This window comes from Mesoplodon densirostris, chromosome 14 (genome assembly GCF_025265405.1).
Source record: "Mesoplodon densirostris isolate mMesDen1 chromosome 14, mMesDen1 primary haplotype, whole genome shotgun sequence".
NCBI classification, from domain to species: domain Eukaryota; kingdom Metazoa; phylum Chordata; class Mammalia; order Artiodactyla; family Ziphiidae; genus Mesoplodon; species Mesoplodon densirostris.
Window position 1 is genome coordinate 64,747,009 of NC_082674.1, and position 12,648 is coordinate 64,759,656.

General features: G+C 45.4%; 1 pseudogene; it reads right to left on the minus strand.

Annotated features, from left to right (window-relative positions):
- Positions 1-2,631: 2,631 nt before the first annotated feature.
- Positions 2,632-8,316, minus strand: LOC132501378 (uncharacterized protein C2orf78-like; annotated as a pseudogene).
- Between the last annotated feature and the right edge of the window lie 4,332 nt (positions 8,317-12,648).

Genomic DNA, 12,648 nt, shown 5'->3' on the forward strand with positions numbered 1-12,648 from the left:
AGAACTCAGGACAGAATTCAAAATAAAAGAAAAAAATTCAGAAAAGCCAACTAAATTTAAAATAATACAAGAGTGGGGACTTCCCTGGTTGTCCAGTGGTTAAGAATCTGCCTTCCAATGCAGGGGATGCAGGTTCGATCCCTGGTTGAGGAACTGAGATCCCACATGCCGCAGGGCAGCTAAGCCTGCACGCCGCAACTACTGAGCCTACGTGCTGTGGAGCCCACGCGCCACAACTAAAGATCCCACGGGCTGCAAGAAAGAGCCCATGCACTTCAACGAAGAGACCACGTGCTGCAACTAATACCCGACACTGCCAAACAGAAATAAATTAAATAAAATCATACGAGTGAATGAACATAATGGATAATGCCTTAAGAGAAACAAACAAGAAAAGGAAACAGTTTTTTAAATCAAATAGAAGATAAAAAGTTTAGAGAAATGGCAAATATAAAAGATAGGCAAAAAAGAGTCAGGACGGCTCTAAAAAGAGTAACATAAGTACGTATAAGAATCTATTATACCATAAAAGTGACATTTCAAATTAGTGGGACAGATTAGTCAATAAATTGTGATACATACATGTTGAGGTGTAAGTAATTCTCTGGAAGATTCCACGGCACGGCAAAAGCAGATGTCTCTGAGGAGGGAAATGTGTGGCTGGGGAACGTGGGGAAAAGGGTGACTTTTCATTGAATACCCTTGTGTACCTTTTCTAATGTTCTGTCATGTGAATTTATTACCTCTGAAGTTCACCTGAGTTCAAACCCCAGTTCCCCCAATTACTAGCTCTTAATCTTGGGCAAACTCTTCACACTCTCCAAGCCTCTTTATCTGTGAAATAAGGTCAGTAACTTAGCCTGGTGCTGCCTGGCACAGAATACACTGTCAATAAATGGAGATTATTAGTGTAAAAAACCGAAATGCCCATCAATGGATGAATGGATATTTTAAATGTGGTGTATATGTGAAATATTACACAGTCATAAAAAGGAATGAAGAACTGACACGTGCTACGACATGGACGACCTTGAAAATATTATGCTAAGTGAAAGAAGCCCCACACAGTGGTCACATTTGTATTATTTCATGAAATGTCCAGAAAAGGCAAAACCATAGCGACAGAAAGGAAATGTGTGGTTGCAGGGACTGAAGGAGGAGGGGATGAAGAGGGCCTGCTGATGGTTATGGGGGCTTCTTTGTGGGGTGATGAAAACGTGATGGGATAGATGATGGTGATGGTTGCATAGGCTTGAGAATGTACGAAATGACACTGAATTTGCGGTCTCAGCTGGTGAATTTTATGGCATGTGAATGACATCTCAAAAAAATAATTTTGAAAATGAAAGTTGCCAGTTTTCCCATTTTCACTATCCACTATCCACTGCCTCCATCTCTCCCTTCTCCCCACGTCATTCCTTTTGACGCCCACCCCTGCCGCTATCTCCCAACCTCACTCCCTCGAGCTGCCCCACGAGGCCTCCCAGGGAGCCCCTGAACCGCTGGGCGCCTGCGTCCTGTGGCCGTTGGAGCGGCTACCCAGTGCGCGTGCCCCCACCGCTCTCACCCGTGAGAGTGGACGCTTCCGTCGGATTTTTCTCGTGCGTTTCAGTTGATGGTGATGTTTACAGAAGGTGGCACACCCCCTGGTCAATGGAGAAAGCCCCTCAAGTTAATACTTAGGCCTGTCCAGAAGTTTGATGTCGTCCAGCAGTAACCTCAGCATGCTGTGCTCTGAAAGCCAGGTTGGACGCCTGCAGGCACTTGCAAATACTGAGGACTTCAGAGGCATTTGGGCCTCAAATTGAGGCCTTGTACCTCCACATGCGATGTGACCTCAGCCCTTTGCTGCACGTCTCTAAGTGAAGTGGCACAGGAATACTGGCCTTGCCTGTCGTTGCCAGGATTAACTGAATAGTGCATTAGCTGCCCTGGTGCTTAGGTGTTGAGTACATGGTGATTTACATACCAGGCCCTATCCCCTAGGATAACTCTGAGCCCTAGCCACCTCTCTGGTAGATTTCCCTATGCCCCCTCTATAATCACACCTGCATAAGGCAACTCAAACCTTTCAGAGATGTGTCCTGAACCTCTTGTTTTCTTAAATACCTGTGTGGTGGTTGTGAGACTTAAAGCCAACCTCCCCAAGAGACTTTTTCTATTTCTCCTAGTAAACCTAGACTCACATTCTGTCATCTTCAACTCTACTCACATTTTGTTCTTTCAACCCTGACCTCTGACCCTGCTTTTTACTTCTGCCATTTCCTCCTCACTCCTGCTTCCTTTCATAAATCCATAAATCTCTTCTGGCCTTCCTAGCCCTGGGCCACGTTCCTTCCTCTTTGCTCAGTTTTTACCCCTTTCCTCCCCTTTCCTTCATTCTCCCATCCGACTTTCAGTCCTTCCTTTCTCACGCAGACTTTGATTCCAACCCCATCAAAAACAAAACAAAACAAAAAAACTTAAAGCACGCCACAGTTAGCAGCATCTCAAAATTCAAAAGGTTTATTACTCATCTATTAATTCGATGACATTCATTTATTCAGTTTTATTGTCTTAAAATATATCAAAATAAATAGAGAAATTTATACCTGGTACCCAAGGTGGCACCAACAATCCTAGCAGCTCTTACTATAAATATCCGTAGTAGTCAGCAATTTCCATTTCCTTTTGCCTCTCAATGAAAACTTGCAGTTTCCCCAAAGAGGTGTATTTGGCGGCATTCTCACGTTCTTGTTGAGCCCGCCTCTTCATGGCCTCCCGCTCTGGTCTCTGCTCTAGTTCGATGGGCTTTGACATGACTGGCTCAGAAACGTTGGGTTCCCTCCATGGTCTTCGTTGCTTGCTGAAGCCTTGGAGTAGAAATGGGGTTTGGAGATTGGGTGGGAACTGGCGCTTAGTCACAGCAGGGGGAAGAGGCTCCCGCTGGAGAGAAGCGAAAGATGAAGTTTTGTAGGGTGCAGGCCTAGGAGCAGCAGACTGAGGGACACAAGGATGGATATGGGCGGTCCAACCCGGTTGGGTTGGGTTGGTCACAGTTGGCTGAGCTGGTTTGGCAGGACCTGGCAAAGAGGCAGGAGCTGGCTGGGATGAACTGGCTGCAGCAGGTTGAGCTGAGTTAGAAGAAGCAGGCTGGGCACGGTCCGCCACAGCAGGCCGATGTGAGGCCAGAGACTGTGGCCTCCGAGGAGCAGGTCGAGCTTGAGGCTTTTCCCAGGCAGAAAAAGGCAGAGGTACCAACTTGACCTTCTCAGGTGGAGGCAGCTCATACTGGGATGGAGATGGACACTGTTTTTCAGCACTGCTGTCTGGTTTCTGGGCTTCGACTTGAGTTTTCTCAGGACTCTTACCCTCACGTGGGGTACGCCGCCATGGCTGGATAGCTGGGGGTGGCTTGGGGTCTTTAGGGTTGCTTGAATTTCCCAAGACCCGACAGGAAGAGAGCCCAGTTTTCTTATCATTCTTCTTCCCCAGTGCATGAAATACCTTCACAGACTCCATCTTGCACATGCCTAGGGAGGTTCGAGGCTTTTTAATGCTCTCGTGGATAAGCTCAGTTTGGTGTTCCTTTCGCTTCGTCTTGGGAATTGTTGGCTTCTCTTCTGCCTTGACTTTGCTCCCTGACTGCTTCTTCTCTTCAGCCTTCTTTCTTCCTCTGGTCCTTGTGGTCTTTTCCTGCCCGTGGCTCTTAGTTTTGCTGATCTTTCTGGATGCAGCTTTCTGAGGGTTGCCTTTAGAATGCTTGGTCGTGTTCACAGGAGCCCTGTCACTGACTGCAGCATTGCATAGAACCACTTCTCCTCCTAACAGGCACTGTGGATTCTTGGGCTGGATTTTGGCCTTGGGAGCACCACTGATAGGCTCAGAGGCTTTATGTTTGTTCTTCCTGGGTTGATCAGAGGGAACCTTTATGACACTTGGCTTTTCCTGCACCTGTTTCACTTTAATGGCTCTGCTCTTTGGCTTTGATCACGTTGGGACCTTTGGATTGATCAAGATCTTTCAATGAATTAAGGAGCTGGGGAAGGTGAATATGCTCTGCCAGTATAGTAGTGTCTGCAAAACCACTGCTAGATTCCATCTCATTTTCAAGTGTCCCTAGGTCCTCAAGACTCAGGCTGTCCTTTCCCAGATGAGCATTTTCAGAACCAGGCTGCTCCTCTTGGCTGACGGTGTCAGTGCAGCCCGGGAGCTGGTGAATATCAGGGATTTCTGAAGGGAGTAGTGGAGGCTCTTGGTTTTCTCTTGGGATCTGGTAGGCATCCAGAGGCTTTGAAAGCTTGGTTGTAATATCCTCCAAGTTCTTACTCTCTATTTGTCCCTGCCTTGGAGCTGGAGGCAGGGCCAGGAGACTACTGGCACTCTGGACTGGAGCTGTCCCTGAAATGTCCCCAAGTTCGGGTGGTGGATTTCTCTCAAGTATCTGAATACTTCTGCTCCTGCAGGACTCGGGGAGTTCTTGAGTTTGTGTCACACAAAATGTCTGGATTGGAGGTTGCCATCCCAGGGAAGTTTTCATCACCAGGGAAGTCTCCATCCCTACAAAGGAGTCAAGGTAGAAGTCAGTCCCTCGTAAGTGAGATGCTCCCCCTAAACACCAACACAGCAATCATGTACCTTTCAAGGTACATGATTGCTGTGTTGGTGTTTAGGGGCAAGATGGGCAAGGCATTTCTACTAACTCTTCTTAAGGATCATGGACAGTGTTCTATGCTACGAGATAAGTGGTGACTGTTGTAATTCTTACTGGTGATCATTTCCTGTCACTGATTCTTGGTTTTCTTTGTATTTCATAGGATTGTTATAAGTCAATTAAAAAAGGAGTCTTATTTTTCAAAAATGAAATGTTTTACAAAGCCTAGCATTCTCATATAGAGTCCGTTCAATTCTCCCCACTTTCCTGAGAGGCTAAGAACACTTCACACCATGAACTAGGAGAGGGAGTAGAGCCCTTCCTGATGAAATAGATAAACAAAGACAGAGTCTTAGCCTGCTTGCTCTGGACAGGATCTTGGACCCTAAGGTCTTAAATCCTGGTATATATTAAGGAAGTGAGGACAGTTAAACTGGCACTATCATAACAAGAGTTCTGAAACACCTTCCAAAGAGACTCTAGCAGTAGATTAGGGAAGGGAGAGATACAGTGTGGTAGTACAGGGGGAATGATCGGCTACAGCAGTGAAAAATGTGGTACCTATTGGTATGCTCTTGGGGTTCTTGTACATGTAGCATAGATGACCTTTACAGTGTCCCTCCCACCTTCCCACCTACAGTAGGTGTTCTTTTTTAAAAAAATTATACTCATTTATTTATGTTTTGAACTTATTTATTCTATGTATGTATTTTTTTGGCTGCAATGGGTCTTCTTTGCTGTGCACGAGCTTTGTCTAGTTGCGGCTTGTGGGGGGTACTCTTGGTTGCAGTGTGCAGGCTTTCTCATTGTGGCGGCTTCTCTTGATGTGCAGCATGGGCTCTAGGCACATGGGCTTCAGTAGTTGTGGCTCACGGACTTTAGAATCCAGGCTCAGTAGTTGTGGGACATGGGCTTAATTGCTCCACGGCTTGTGGTATCTTCCCAGCCCAGGGCTCGAACCCGTGTCCCCTGCATTGGCAGGCGGATTCTTAACCACTGCACCACCAGGGAAGCCCTAGGTGCTCTTATGTAGAATCTAAAAACAGAGAGCCCTGAGCGAAGGTAGTGCGTTATTAAGGGCTCAGGATCTAAATTCTACCTGTCTATACACCACTTCCCAGCTGTAGATTTGACCCCATTTTTGAATGCTGACCTCATTGTTCAACTTTCTTGCTGTTTGTACTCACCTTGAAAACTTGTTTCTGTGATGCGGTGAGCAGACACAGGGTAGTAGATTCCAGAGGTGGAAGCTGGTGGTAAGATATTGGTGAGCTGAATCTCCTTTAGTACCATTACCATTTCTCGTGGCACAGAGGCTCTACTTCCTGTGTATGACACAGAGCCATAGAATTGCAGGCGGGAACCAAGTTCTCCATACAGTAAAGACCCCAGTGTGCCATGGTTATAGTAAGATACCTGGCTTCCTTCCTGGTAGGGAAGTGACAGGCTATGTCCCTGATTTGGAATCTGAGAAGGTGTTCCCTGAGCAAGGCTGGCAGAAAGTGATGGATATAGAGGGGCCATGTTATTGGTGTCTGCAGTTTTATCATACTGGGCTGCCATAAACATGGAGGAAGCAGCTGTGTGCTGGTCAGTGAGTGCCAGAGTAAAGTCTCCGAGTGAAGAAGAATTCTTTTCAGTGCTTCCTGTGATGCCCCACTCAGAAACACCTGGATAGGAAGCAGCTGAAGTGGAGATCTGGCTCTGGTCAGTAACTCCAGATAACATAGTTGTGCTAGAATGTTGGTGAAGGTAGGCACTACCCATGTGTGTCTGGAAAGAGGTGGCCGTAGCTGATGCCGAACTGACGGCAGGAGCAGAGACTCTGGAGAAGTTGCAGACACTTGCTGTTAGGGAAGCTGCATTGCTCACCACAGGAAGAGAGTGCTGCAGAGAATTCAGAGTTCCAAGTACAGATGGATTGTGGCAATTTTCTGTAAGAACAAGGGGGTGATGAAAAAATCAGGGAGACTGATAAATTCTCACTATGTTTGAGGAAGGTTCTTGCTATCAGGACACCTCTACTGTCAATACTTACTGAGAATCCAAAAATCAGAGAGTTATGATGGTTGTAAGGACTGAGCAGTTTTACACTCTTCTGTATTAACTGCCTGTGCTCCCATCTTGGGCACAGATGGGCAGAAGACCCAAGTGGTATGGTTCAGACATTGTTCTCTAGGATGGAAGCAACCTTCTCCCTGCCCTATCTTTCCCTTCAGCCTGCACTAGTATTGACTTCTATGCTGTTTCCTAGACTGGAAGCATTTTAGAACTAGGAGGGCCTTAGAGAACTTCTATTTTCACAGTCTCATTTCATGAGGAAGGAAACGGAGGCTCAGAGAGGTCAGGTTGACTTGTTCAAGTTCTCTCATTATGTTAGTATCCTTACCAGGTTTCAGAACCTAAGTATCCTGACTTCCTTGCCAGGACGCTGCTCTGAGCATGACACTGCCAGAAAGCAGGAGAAATAGAACTTATAATATAGGCATTTTCTTTGTCCGTTAGAAAACAGTACGGCTATTAATTACCATTGTGATCTTCAGTGTCTCACTTTGCTCGTGCAGTTCCCACGCTCTTACCTAGAGTTCACATATAGCTCAGTCCAAGTGGTAAATTTAAAGAGTCATTTTTACCCTCTTCAAGCCTGGTTTCTCATCCTACCTCAAAATGATTACCCGAAAGTGAATTTCTGAAGTGCTTTTGGAAAGAAAAAAGCGATCTGATTCCTTCAGATTGCTCATCTGTAAAGTGGTTATAGCACCACCACCAATAATAATGGGGACTTCCTCCTGCTTGGCCATCCCTTTCCCGCTCTCTCCTAGGGCCCTCAACACCGTCTGCTCTGTGCTCTGTTCGGGACACAGCTGGGTGTCGTGGGCGGCCCTGGCTGCCCCTGTGCCACACTGACAGTGACTGTGTCCACTGCGGACACTGAGCTGCGGGACATCATGGAGGTGAGAGCACCCATCACCGCCTTCTTCCGATGGCCTCGCCTGCAGGTGGAGATACGGACCCCCAGAAAGGAGCGCAGGGCCTGCGGGATGGTAGAATGGGGTCTCAGAGACTCTGTGGCAAAGCGCAGATGCAGAGTCACTGGACACTTGTGGGCTGGCCTGCGAGTGGATAGCCGGCCATAGACAGCTGGGTGACTCGGGCCGGCCACGGGAAGTCGGTGGGCGTGGGGAGCGGGCTGGGGGTAGCCGAGCCCTCCTGGCAGGTGCTGGTCCCCCAGTGCCCGGGGAGGGGGTGAGGGGCAGGGCCTACCTAAGTAACTGCCCGTAGAGAACTTGGGTGAGATCGGTCCTTGGATAGAGAGCTGGGCTCCGAGCACTCTTCTTCAGCTGCCACATCGGCCAAAAGTGAAGTGCGCAGTGTTTGGGCTTTTGCTGGTATTTATAGCTCTGCAACCTGTGAGCGAACAATGGGCTTGCGTTTGCGGGACGCAATAGTTTAGGGAGGGGTGGCGCATGCGCAGAGTACACGTCACGCCCTGAGGCGCACAGGTGAGAATGCGAGCCTGGACCGTCTAGCGCTTCTGAATCTCCCGGGGTCTGATGGTTGGAGGTGTTTGCCTTGAGGGTGATGAGCTTCTTAGCAGGACAGCTGGCATTTCTGGGGGTCCGTATCTCCATCTGCAGGCGAGGCCATCGGAAGAAGGCGGTGATGGGTGCTCTCACCTCCATGATGTCCCGCAGCTCAGTGTCCGCAGTGGTCACAGTCACTTTCAGTGTGGCGCGGGGGCAGCCAGTGCCGCCCACGACACCCAGCTGTGTCCCGAACTGCAGCACAGAGCAGTCGGTGTTGAGGGCCCTGGGAGAGAGCGGGAAAGGGATGGCCAGCAGGAGGAAGTCCCCACAGTCATAGGGGGGGAAGGATAACCAGAGAAGTGGCCCCGATGGCACCGGGGATGAACGACCTTCATTTAGGCCCCTGGGGGTCTCTTTCTTCGTGCCCAGCCCTGGACCTCTGCAGAGAAACCTCCACGCCAAGAGGGCTGAAGACAGCTGCAACAGGACACTCCACAACACTTGTATGATCTCTTGCCCCAAACGAAACGCCATCACGAGCTCATATAGCTCCACCCAAGGTTTCCCGCCCGTGAAGAGAATGAGGTGTCCCACCATACTGCAAGGGCTGCCCCAGAAGTCCTCAAAGAATGGGAGCGAGGAGGGCCCTCCATCACCCTCTGCAACTCGGGTGGTTTCCCAGAGAAAAAGCCAGGCTGACAAAGATGCAGAGGCAATAAGAGGGCAGAAACGGCCCTGGAGGGACTGCTCTCCCACACCTGACAGTCCCAGGCCCCGAAAACGCAGGTTTCCTCTGCTGCCGCACAGGCGAGGGGAGACTCTGAGGCTGCCCTCACCCCCTCAGCTGGGTTTCCGGGTCACCGACGAAGACCTAGACTCAGAGAAGGAAGCAGTGCTCCGTCGCATCAACAGTGCGCTGCGGGGTGAGACCTAGGCCATCGGGGGCCTGGGCGCCACGCAGCCTTCCTGTCCCTTCCCGCTGCCTGCTGCAGGGGCAGCTTCTCCGTAGAAAATGTTTCTTAGTTATTTCTATTTTAATACGATCATGGTACATTAAAATGTGTTAGTGCTTGCCTGTGAACACTAAGGTCACTTGATTTGTAATTTTCTATATTGTTCTATATTTTTGTGACTAAAGGCATTACTTGGGGGAATTAAAAGAATATCTTGGGAGGCGGCGGGAATTGCGCGGGCGGACTGGCGGACGGCTCCGCGCGGAGGGCGTGGGAGGCGTGGCAGCCGGTCGCTCTGAGGGGTCCTTGGGCCTCTCGGCGGCAACAATGGCGGGCGTCTCGCGCAGGCCCGCGAGCGGCCTCACAGATGGCACGACTCTCAGCACCGGGAGCGCGTCGCCAGGCACCACCAGATGAGGTTATGTTCACCTGTCAAGGAAGATGAACAGTCACCTAAAATGTGCCTCCAGTGTCAAGACTGATGACGCCACACACAAGCCAAGAGGATATGAAAAGATCCACTATACAGTTGAAGTTTCTGAGGAGGGCAGGAATCTGAAAGAAGAATAGTATGTGATCTTGGACACGTATCCTAAATGCACAACCCATAAGCAGTTAGTGGATGGTCCAAGAGCTAATAATATGATGTGGAAGCAAGGGTATATTAGACTTTGCTAGGAGACTGAAAAGAAGGAGGGAACTTGCTTTTGGATCTAGCGTTGTCACACTTGAGCTAAGTGAAGCATGAAGTCTAGAACAAAAAAAAAATGAAGATTTTAAAGTGTTTTAAGCAGTGAAATGTCACCAGACACTGCTTCACAAATGTAAGAAAAGAAATTGACACAATCAACTTGAAAAGTCACATACTGAAATATAAATGAGAAGTACCCCATCTAATTTTTATAACAGAGGTAAAATACTGGATTGACAAAATTATCTACGTATATATTGGTAGTACTAGAGTTCATTTAGAAAAGAAACCATATCTCAAATGAAACAATATCTGTTTAGTAACAAGAAAATAGAAATGAAATATTATCTTTGTAAATGTTCTATATATGACAGTAGCTGAATTATTATTATGAACAAAAGGTAAGTAAGAAGAAAGACACCCTCAGGTCATTTCATGGATTAAAACTTTGAATGACAAAGAAATTAATTACAAATACAAAATTCTAATATGTTTAAATCCAGATTATTTCCACAAAATATATAGGCAAGTTTGTTGGAAAATGGCTTCAATTAGCATAATGAGGTGTGAAATAATAAAATCATTGCTTGAATGTTAAATGTACCATTTTGCTTATTCAGGACAATATATATCTCAGTAAAATTTGATATTTATAAGTTTATAAAGGTATTTATGGACAACTACAGAAAAATAAGAGAAGCCAAACCAATCAAAAATATACAAATATATTAATTTCATAAGAATAATGCCACAATCTCCACAAAAATTTCTTAGCAAAATATTTCATTTATATTACACATTCAATTAAAATGTTGAAATAATTTTGAAAGATACAAAATTGCTGTGAAATGCATCTCTAGTAAGCTAGATGATTTGGAAAATTTCAATTATATTATTCATATGTATTCTGAAATGAGCTATAGAAAAGTATCTCCGAAGTATATATATACCTGTGAACTCATTAATTTTCTTCATTTACATGTTCTGTTCAGTATGATTTTGTTGAGTCACCCTGGTAATTGTTGATGAATGCAGTAAGTTACTCCCTTCTAAAACGTTTTAATGAAATGTATAGCTGGAATTAATCTGAATTCATATTCTTACAAAAGTGTTTTGTTCATATCTCTTTTAGAAGACTTACGTAGACATTCTGCTATGAATTAGTCTTCCCTGGAATTTATGAGAAACTCATTCAGTCCTTGTTGAATAAGTATATTAAATTTTGAATCCTCTTTCCTCTTTTCCTGGCACCCTGAATATAGAAAGTGCTCAGCAAATAAATTTGAGTCTCTTCATATTTTGGCAGTGCTCTCACCAATATTAAATAACATGCCTATAAATTAGATACATAATTTAGATTTTAAATTTCTTTTTAAACATATTAAAATATTTTAAATGCCAAAATAGATTTGAACCATCATCAAATTGTCTTGGTTTTACTAAACATAAAATATAGATATTAAGTCTAAAATAAAAATATTTTATCTGGAACAATAGTAATGACATTTTTTAAAGTTTAATGTCATGTTTTTCCTAATGTTAAATTTAAAAATTCATTGAAGCTATTTTTTCTTTTATTATTTTCTTGGATGAATATTTGACATAATGAACTCAAAATACAAATCCATGTTTATTTTCATGTCCTTCTTTGGTTTTACTTTAGTATTCAAGTTCTTTGTTTATAATTTAAAATATTTTCCTTAAATAAAAATGTGTATGCAAATAATTTTAAGGTTGAAACTAGATGTAGCTTCCAGTGGTCATTGACATTTCTCCCTCATTTTAAAATAAGCTAAAGGATATTTGAATAGTGTGTCTTTATCAAGAATATTTATCAGTTGGTTAATGTCAAAACCAGCGCTTAATTATTTCCAGTCCCCCTTTTTTTCCCATTAAAAACTTAAGCACTGAATTATGGTCCTGAATATATTTATTGATATATTGTGTATAAAGAGATAATAGAACTTTTAATTTGTCTTCTAAAAAACGATTTGTTCAGTACAATAAAAACAGTTGCCCTGAAAAAAAAAAAAAAAAAAAAAAAAAGAATATCTTGAAGCGATTTGGGCTTTTGATCTGCCACTAGTTCCTATTTAACCTTAATTCAGAGGTCGGATTCTTTGACCCAAGGAAACAGAATAGTATAAAAAGAAAGACTGTGAGTGTCAGATGGTGGCAGTGATTAAGTATAGCAAGAGATGCCTTTGCAAAAGTTACTGTGGGTCCCAGAAGACTCTCACTTAGCTGTGTGATCCTGGGCAAGTCACTTCACCTAAATCTCTGAATTATAGGGCTGTGGTGATGACTTAAAAGTGACTGGGCATGGTGGACACTCGGAAATCCTGGGTTCTCAATAAAGCCACTGCCCTGCTCCTTGGTCCTTTGGAATTACTATATTAGTAAAATTGATACTTGACAGTAATTTTAGCTTAAAGTTTATTTTGTCTATTTCATCTCAGCCTTTTGGCTAAGCCTTTTGCTTTACAGTGGTGTGTTAGTTTCTGCTGTATAACAAAGTGAATCAGCTATACATATACATACATCCCCATATCCCCTCCCTCTTCGTCTCCCTCCCACCGTCCTTATCCCACCCCTCTAGGTGGTCACAGAGCACCGAGGTGATCTCCCTGTGCTGTGGAGGTGGTGGGGGTGATGGGGGTGATGGGGGGTCCAGGGCAGAGCCAGACTTCCCAGGGGCCCCTCCAGGAGGGTGGATCCATCCCTCCTGACCCTCAGCCCCGCCTCCTACCTGGTGAGGGGGTGGGATGTGGTGGGGTTGGGGGAGGAGGTTGGGAGGGTATTCATTGTTACTTAACAGGATTCAGTGATGCAGATGGGTGGAGC